We start from the raw sequence: 9,023 nt of genomic DNA on the forward strand, positions 1-9,023 counted from the left end.
TTTTTCTGGTGGCTAATTTCATTTCTCAGAGCCTTGTGGCCTGAAAATATGCATAGCGTTGTGGTCTCAATCTTTTTGTACTTGTTGAGGGCTGATTTGTGACCAGTATGTGATCCATTCTGGAGATTGTTCCATGTGAACTCGAGAAAATGTGCCGCTTAGGATGACATGTTCTGAGTCTATCTGTTGAGTCCATGCAGCCTAGTATGTCACTGAAAGCCATTGGTTCACTGTTGATTTTCTGCTTAGATTTTCTGTCCATTGGGTAAATGGGGTGTTAAAGTTCCTACTATTATGGTATTTTTATGAATGAGTTTCATGTTTATGATTCATTGATTTAAGTATTTGGGTGTTCTCAAGTTAGGGGCATAAATATTTATAATTATTAGATCTTTTTGGATAGATCCCTTAATTATGATTATAATGCCCTTCTTCATCTCTTGTTACAGTCTGAGTTTTAAAATATAAATTGTCTGATATAAGTATGGCTACTCTGATTTTCTTTTGACATCCATTAGCATGATAGATGGTTCTCCATCCCCTCACTTTCAATCTGCAGTTGTCTTTAGGTCTAAAATGAGTCTCCTATAGGCAGCATATCGTTGGGTCTTGTTTTTTGTTTTTGTTTTTTTATCCATTCTAATATCTTTTGATTAGAGCATTTAGTCCATTTAGTTTGAGAGTGATTATTGAAAGATATTAATTAAGTGCCATCATGTTGCCTATAGAGTAGGTGTCTTTGATGTTGTTCTCTGGTCCTTTCTAGTCTTTGTTGCTTTTGGTCATTTTGTTTTGTTTTGCTTTTTCTCCAAAGAGTGCCCCTTAAAATTTGTTGCAAAGCTGGTTTAGTGGTCATGAACCCCTTTAGTTTTGGTTTGTCTGGGAAACTCTTTATCTCTCCTTCTATTTTGAATAACAGCCTTGCTGGTAAAGAATCTTGGTTGTGTATTTTTCCAATACAGCAAGTTGAATATATCCTGCCACTCCTTTCTGGCCTTCCAAGTCTCTGTGGACAGATCTGCTGTGAACCTGATCTTTCTTCCCTTGTAGGATAGGGACTTTCTTCCCATGCTGCTTTCAAGATTCTTTCCTTGTCTGTATTTTGTGAATTTGACCATGATATGCTTTACTGATGGTTGGCTTTTGTTGAGTTTAATGGAAGTTCTCTGTGCTTCTGGGATTTTGATGTCTGTGTACTTCCCCAGGTTAGGAAAGTTTTAAGCTATAATTTGCTCACATAAACCTTCTTCACCTTTTTCTCTCTCTTCATCTTCTGGGATTCCTTTGGTAGGAATATCATTCTGTTGAATAACTCATTGAGTTCTCTAAGTCTTGTATTATGATCTTTTGCATTTTATTTCTTTTTCTGCTTCATTATTTTCCATAATTTTATCCTCTATATCACTGATTCACTGCTCTATTTTGTCCATCATCCAAGTAGAAGTGGTTCTACAAGGGGAAACAGGAAAGACCGAGGTAATTCTCTAGCTCTATGAGCTGAGTCCTAACCACAACACGAGTCCTGAAAGAAAGGCAAAGGAGCAAGGAAACTTATTTTAAAAAGTTCTCGTTACTGCACTCAACTGATGAATCCTTCTTGCGGAACTAAAATATGTCTCGTTGGAATCGTTATCATTTTATTGTGCTTTCCTTTTATTTGTTTTTTTTATTATTAAAAATTTTGGATAGTTATTCATTTATTTTGAGAGAAAGAAAAGAATTAGGGAAGGGGCAGAGAAAGAGAGAGAGAGAGAGAGAGAGAGAGAGAGAGAGAGAGAATCCCAAGCAGGACCCGCACAGAATTCGTTGCAGGGCTCACACCCACAAACCGTGAGATCTTGACCTGAGCTGAAACTGAGAGTATGACATTCAGCGGACTGAACCACCCAGGTGCCCCCTCTTATTTTCTTTCTTTTTAAGCTGAGATTTGAGTTCAGGGCAGGTTCTGAGGCTCATTAATAGGTATCCATATTGCCAGAGACAATCTTGACACTACAGTCTCAATAAATACACTTACTGTTCTTGTCAAAGGAGAAATACGGGGCAAACTTTTTTATCATACCATAAAATGGTAGATTTAAGATTCATGAGAAGTCATTGCTAACCATTTGTAGCATATTTCATTAAAGAAAAATGTTTACATTCCTAGCATAAGTAATAAGCAGAATCAACACATAAAGTAGAAACTAGAGAAAATGTTGAATCAAATATCAGCAAAGGAATAAAAATCTTATGCATAGAGAACACCTAAAATCACTGAGAAAAACACCAGGCCACAGAGATAATGGAAAGTATATTATTTCGGAGCTGGAACAACAATTAGTCAATAAATATGTGGAAAAAAGTTCAAGAACTTTAGAAATCAAAGGAATATGAATTATAAATAAAAAACATAAATTTTCAACTGACTCTGTCAACATTCAAAAAAGATCTAAAAATGGAGATATGAGGTGAATTGTTATAACTATAGAAAGAAATCATGTGCAACTCCTTAAATAACCTTATCATTACTTCAAGAACATAAGAATACATACACCAAGAAAAAAGCAACAAGCTGAGACATTAAAGTCTCAGATAGATCAGAGGGTCCTCAGATGTCACCCCAACCTGTCAAAAAGTAGTCTGATATTGTTTCTCTCTCAAAGGTCACACACACACACACACACACACACACACACACACAGACATAGGCACAGTTCTTTCAGGGGATTCAGAATTAAGAAGGGTGAGGGGCAGGAAGAGAGGGTGACCACATGCTCACATCACACACGGGCACAACCACACAATCCCCACAGTCACGCACGATCACACCACACTCTCCCCACATCACACATGGACACACCACACTTTTCCTGGAAACAAGCTTTCATAGGGCCCCTCCTGACTTGTACTGGATCAAGGCCTTGCATGCTAGTCCTGGACAGAGTCTCAGTCTCTGTCTTTCTCTCTGTCTCTCACTCTGTCTCCATCTCTCTCGCCCATCCCACACACGCACAAACACACACATGCCCATACACACCCCACTCCTACCAGCCCTGTGCATTCACCTCGCTCTACACAGTGAAGCTCTCAACAACCCCTTAGTTGTGTCTGCAGAGACTGTCCACTGTGGCCTGTGACCTATCCACGAGGTCCTTGTGCTGGGTCCAGTGCTCAGTGTCAAGCCTCCCCTGCTCTGTCACCACCTCTCCTGCTCTGTACTCCCCCACATCGCTGTCAAAGTGCACATTCTTTTCCTGGTTAGAGATGTATCTGACCAGGAGCCACACCTTCTCCTCCCACTGGAGTAATGACACTAGGCCTTAAATTGTTATATGTAATGTGCTGTGGGGACAGGGGCGATCCGGTCATCCCGTGGTCTCCTGGAAGACACTGATGGAGATATGCCTCAGGAGCTCCACCCACACCCCAAAACCACCTGCATCCACAGCTCTTCTCTCCTCTGTGGGCAGGGAGTGGGGGAAGGTGACCCCTCTCCTGGGAGTCTGTCGGGGTCACTGGGTTCTGGGCTCAGAGGCTGACCTCCCAGCCTGACTGCACCAGGCATTTGCCCCTCACTGCCTCCTCCTGGACACTATCTCCTGACAGACACCCACCTCCCTCCTCTCCTGCCACAGCCCTTTACCTGGGCCTGAAACATATCCCACCTGCTTACCCCCTCCGCCCCTCCAAACCAGCACTTGGCCTGGGCTGAGCTGTCTCAGGCCCTGGCCGCACCTGAGAATCCAGAGAGGGGAAACAAACGCATCCCCTCCACTAGGAGAGCTTAAAATTTAGGGAAAGTGATGGACAAAACCCAACCAGGTTAGACTTTACATGGGGGTGAGAAACGTCACGAGACAAGTGTCCAGTTCTAGAGTAGAGGATAATTGGATGATCTGAGTTACCTTAGGGTGCCAGAGAGGTGATCTCAAGAGTGATGTTTAGAATGTGACAGGAAGGAGTAAGTAGATGTGAGCTAGAGGGTGTGGGGGGGGGGGCGGGGCGGGGAGAGAGTCACATTTGAGGTCAAGGTAATGTAGCTGTGCAAAAGCTTGAAAGAATTGGTGAACTTCTTCATGAAACCAGAGGAAAGAGTTTGTTGAGGCACACACAGTGAGAGGAAGGAGAGGGAAGTTTCGCCTAGAGAGATCACATGGAGGTGGCACTAAAAGCCTGTGGACGGTGGTAGCATTTGACTTTTATACTAAATTCAATGGGATATGCCTGAAGACTGTTAAGGAGATTAAAACTATGATTGAAATACAGTTCCTACATTTCCAAATCCAAAACCCTCAGAAAACCAGATCTTTTTAAAAATTTTGATGTGGAACCTATTTGGCAAATCTAAACTGGTGTGGTAACAGGTCAAACAAGTCAGAGCTCTTATTGGTCACTCAGTGCCATATGCTTCTGTAGTTTCAATATGTATGTAATATATAGAAAGATATATGTAATACATGTGTGTATATATCTGTACATACATGTGATAAACATACATACACACATATACACACACATATATGTATATATTTTGATTTTTTAAGTTTATTTATTTGGAAAGAGACAGAGAGCACAAAGAGGGGGAGAGGCAGAGACAGAGGGAGAGAGAGAATCCCAAACAGGCTCTTCTTTGTCAGTGCAGAAGCCATTGTGGGGTTCAAACCCATGAACAGTGAGATCATGAACTGAGCTGAACCAAGAGTAGGACTGCTTAACCAACCAACTGAGCCACCCAGGTGCCCTGATATTTTTGTTTTATGTTTAATAGAACTAAGGGAAAATTTTTATTCAAGTATAATTAACACGAAAAACTTAGAACTAGGGAAAAAATTCCTCTGTGTTAAAAGTGAGACGTACAAAAGAGAGCATCTGATATTATCAATAGAATAGAATATAGAATTATGGAGAAAATTTGATACATTTTCCTGAAAATGTCCTATGGCAGTCACAATTTATGACTTATAAAGAAAAACAAGTTGTTGAAAATTATCAGAGATGCTGATAATCAAGATATCATGAAATATTGAAAAACATTGCATAACGGAAAAAATAAAAACTAAAGTTCCTGGCTTACATTGATGAACAGGCTCAACAAGAAATTGGTGAATTCATACAACTTTCTAGTTTCTTATTTTTGTATTTACACAAACTACAATTCAAAGACTTGAGTTGCAAGGTGTGTCTGTATATGAATTGTGAGTCTAGAATTTTTAGAAGCAACCCAGTATAAACCAGTGTTTTCAAACTCAGCACTGTTAACATTTGGGGGGCTTGTTTGTTTGTTTGTTTGAAACCATACCCAGTATATTTTCCAACCATAACAGTACAAAACTACAGATCAACAATAAAACAAACCTGGAAAATTTACAATGTAAACACTCAGTATTTATTTGTAAATATTAAACAACGTACTACTGCACAAGCAACTGGCCAAATGAGAAATCAAACAGAACACCAAAATATGTCTCAAAACAAAAGAAAAACTAAACACAAGTGCAATTTATGCTATCAATGTTTGTATTAAGGAAAAAAGTTCAGGTCTCTCCTCCAGCTATCCAAGCTGTTACAGGAAAGGAGGCTAAGGGGAAAAAAGTGGACCCAGGCCCTGCTGTCGTGAAGAAGCAGAGGCCAAGAAGGTGGACAAGACAAGGCCCAAGAATTTTGTCATCAGACAGGAAATGCAGCCTAAAAGGGATCTCATTCATTGTGTCAAATGGCCCCACTACATCCAGCTGCAGCAGCAAAGGCATATTCTCCATAAATGCCTACAAGTCCCTCCCATGATTAACCAGCTCACCCAGACTTTGGACCACCAAACAACCACTCCACTGCTGAAGCTGGCCCACAAATACAGACCAGAGACAAAGAAAGTGAAGAAGCAGAGATTCTTGACCCAGGCTGAGAAGAAAGCTGCTGGCAAAGGGGATGTCCCCACTGAGAGGCTGCCTGTCCCTTGCGGTGGGCTTAATAGTGTCACCACCTTGGTGGAAAAACAAGAAGGCTCTGCTGGTAGTGATTGCATGTGATGTGGATCTCATAAAGCTGGTTGACTTCCTGCATGCCCTGTGTCATAAAGTTTGGGTTCCCTACTGCACTACTGTTCTTCAAGGAGAAGGCCAGGCTGGGGCATCAGGTCCACACGAAGACCTGCACCACTGTTGCCTTCACACAGGTTAAGTTGGGAGACAAAGGAGCTCTGGTTCAGCTGATGGAAGCAATCAGGACCAATACAAAGACAGGTAAGATGATATCTGCTATCACTGGGGAGGCAACATCCTGGGTCCAAAGCCAGTAGCTCACATTGCAAGGTGGAAAATGCAAAGGCTAAAATACTGATCACCAAACTGGACTAAGTGTGCACTGTATAAAAATTTTTTTATATTTATTTATATTTTGAGAGACAGAGAGAGACTGTGAGGGGGAGAGAGGTAGAGAGAAGGAGATACAGAATCTGAAGAAGGCTCCAGAGACTTTGCAAGCTGTCAGCACAGAGTCCAACATGGGGCTGGAACCCACGAACTGTGAGATCATGACCTGCGCTGAGGTCCGGCTCTCAACCAACGGAGCCACCCAGGTGCCTTAAGTGTGCACTGCTTAAAAAATGTTGTTTTCTAGCCTGTATTGAACGAAAGAATGAAAGAAAGAAAGAAAGAAAGAAAGAAAGAAAGAAAGAAAGAAAGAAAGAAGAGAGAGAGAAAGAAAGAAAAAGAAAGAAAGAAAGAGAGAGAAAGAAAGAAAGAAAGAGAATGGAAGAAAGAAGGAGAAAAGAAAGAAAGAAAGAAGAAAGAAAGAAAGAAAGAAAGAAAGAAAGAAAGAAAGAAAGAATAAAGAGAGAGAGAAAGAAAGAAAAAGAAAGAAAGAAAGAGAGAGAAAGAAAGAAAGAAAGAGAATGGAAGAAAGAAGGAGAAAAGAAAGAAAGAAAGAAGAAAGAAAGAAAGAAAGAAAGAAAGAAAGAAAGAAAGAAAGAAAGAAAGAAAGAAGAAAGAAAGAGAAAAAGAAAGAAAGAAAGAAAGAGAAAAGAAGCAAGGAAGAAAGGAAAGAGGGGCACCTAGGTGACTCAGTCAATGAAGCATTTGACTTCGGCTCAGGTCATGATCTCATGGTTTGTGGGTTCAAGCCCTGCGTCCGGCTATGTGCTGGCAACTCAGAGCCTGAAGCTGGCTTCAGATTCTGTATCTCCCTCTGCCTGCCCCTCCCCCACTTATGTTGTGTCTCTCTCCCTCTCTCTCAAAAATAAAGGAACACCTCAAGGAACTAGAAAAAGAAGAAACTTGGGGGAAATTTAGTAGAGGAAGGAAAAACAAAGAAAAATCAGAAATAGAGACCAGAATACATAATAACTTAACATTGAAAGTCACCGTGTTGTTTAACATAGTGTTGGAAGTTCTACCATCAGCAATCAGACAACAAAAGGAAATCAAAGGCATCCAAATTGGCAAAGATGAAGTCAAGCTTTCGCTTTTTGCAGATGGCATGATATTATACATGGAAAATCCGACAGACTCCACCAAAAGTCTGCTAGAACTGATCCATGAAATCAGCAAAGTTGCAGGATAGAAAATCAATGTACAGAAATCAGTTGCATTCTTATACACTAACAATGAAGCAACAGAAAGACAAATAAAGAACCAGATCCCATTCACAATTGCACCAAGAAGCATAAAATACCTAGGGATAAATCTAACCAAAGATGTAAAAGATCTGTATGCTGAAAACTATAGGAAGCTTATGAAGGTAATTGAAGAAGATATAAAGAAATGGAAAGACATTCCCTGCTCATGGATTGGAAGAGTAAATATTGTCAAAATGTCAATACTACCCAAAGCTATCTACACAGTCAATGCAATCCCAATCAAAATTGCACCAGCATTTTTCTCAAAACTAGAACAAGCAATTCTAAAATTCATCTGGAAACACAAAAGGCCCCGAATAGCCAAAGTAATTTTGAAGAAGAAGACCAAAGCAGGAGGCATCACAATCCCAGACTTTGGCCTCTACTACAAAGCTGTCATCATCAAGACAGCATGGTATTGGCACAAAAACAGACACATAGACCAATGGAATAGAATAGAAACCCCAGAAATAGACCCACAAACGTATGGCCAACTCATCTTTGACAAAGCAGGAAAGAACATCCAATGGAAAAAAGACAGCCTCTTTAACAAATGGTGCTGGGAGAACTGGACAGCAACAGGCAGAAGGTTGAAACTAGACCACTTTCTCACACCATTCACAAAAATAAACTCAAAATGGATAAAGGACCTGAATGTGAGACAGGAAACCATCAAAACCCTAGAAGAGAAAGCAGGAAAAGACCTCTCTGACCTCAGCCGTAGCAATCTCTTACTCGACACATCCCCAAAGGCAAGGGAATTAAAAGCAAAAATGAATTACTGGGACCTTATGTAGATAAAAAGCTTCTGCACAGCAAAGGAAACAACCAACAAAACTAAAAGGCAACCAACGGAATGGGAAAAGATATTTGCAAATGACATATTGGACAAAGGGCTAGTATCCAAAATCTATAAAGAGCTCACCAAACTCCACACCCGAAAAACAAATAACCCAGTGAAGAAATGGGCAGAAAACATGAATAGACACTTCTCTAAAGAAGACATCCGGATGGCCAACAGGCACATGAAAAGATGCTCAACGTCGCTCCTCATCAGGGAAATACAAATCAAAACCACACTCAGGTATCACCTCACGCCAGTCAGAGTGGCCAAAATGAACAAATCAGGAGACTATAGATGCTGGAGAAGATGTGGAGAAACAGGAACCCTCTTGCACTGTTGGTGGGAATGCAAATTGGTGCAGCCACTCTGGAAAACAGTGTGGAGGTTCCTCAGAAAATTAAAAATAGACCTCCCCTATGACCCAGCAATAGCACTATTAGGATTTTACCCAAGGGATACAGGAGTACTGATGCATAGGGGCACTTGTACCCCAATGTTTATAGCAGCACTCTCAACAATAGCCAAATAATGGAAAGAGCCTAAATGTCCACCAACTGATGAATGGATAAAGAAACTGCGGTTTAT

General features: G+C 40.7%; 1 pseudogene; it reads left to right on the forward strand.

Annotated features, from left to right (window-relative positions):
• Window positions 1-5,493: 5,493 nt before the first annotated feature.
• On the forward strand, window positions 5,494-6,335 carry LOC111558968 (annotated as a pseudogene).
• Window positions 6,336-9,023: the final 2,688 nt, after the last annotated feature.

Source organism: Felis catus, chromosome B2, assembly GCF_018350175.1.
Source record: "Felis catus isolate Fca126 chromosome B2, F.catus_Fca126_mat1.0, whole genome shotgun sequence".
Classification (NCBI taxonomy): domain Eukaryota; kingdom Metazoa; phylum Chordata; class Mammalia; order Carnivora; family Felidae; genus Felis; species Felis catus.